We start from the raw sequence: 656 nt of genomic DNA on the forward strand, positions 1-656 counted from the left end.
ATTTCCCCTTCTGTACCTACATGTGATTAACATTTTTGCATTAGTCATCTATTTAAAGACACAAGTGTACTTTATGTGGTATTGGCATAGGGGAAAATGGTCTGCATCTATTAATTCTTTTATACAATATTTTCTGGGTTTCTCAGCTGCTAACAAACCTGAGCACCATGAGTGAGAATGTTAGGGCTCTGAGATAAGGTGTTCGAAGAAGTTATATTTTCTTTGCTGTGTTAGCAGAAGAGAATAGGGGTTAGTATCTTATAGAATTCTGAGAATAGGTTAAAAGCTCCTAATCAGCATTGATTGCTGATGGTTTGCACTGTTTATCATTATACATCTCAATTATTTTATATTCGAATGTGGAAGATAATGCTATATATACCTGTATCCCATTTTGCATAAGCGCCCTAATATTTTATTTCAGTGAGTGAAAGTAGATGTCTAAAAGTGAAGATAAAAGTGAGGTTTGGAAAGGTTCCTAAGTTTCTTAAACTGAGAGCATTCAGGGGAGTGCATCCATGGACGGCTACGCCTATGAAAGAGCAGCTTCAAGAAGGTTAACTTAAGTGAAAGAGGCAGGCACAAAGGACCACATATTGTATGATTCCCTTTAATTAAACCTTCAGATTTGCAGATCTGTAGAGACAGAAAGTGGA

Source organism: Myotis davidii, unplaced genomic scaffold, assembly GCF_000327345.1.
Source record: "Myotis davidii unplaced genomic scaffold, ASM32734v1 scaffold1229, whole genome shotgun sequence".
Lineage (NCBI taxonomy): Eukaryota > Metazoa > Chordata > Mammalia > Chiroptera > Vespertilionidae > Myotis > Myotis davidii.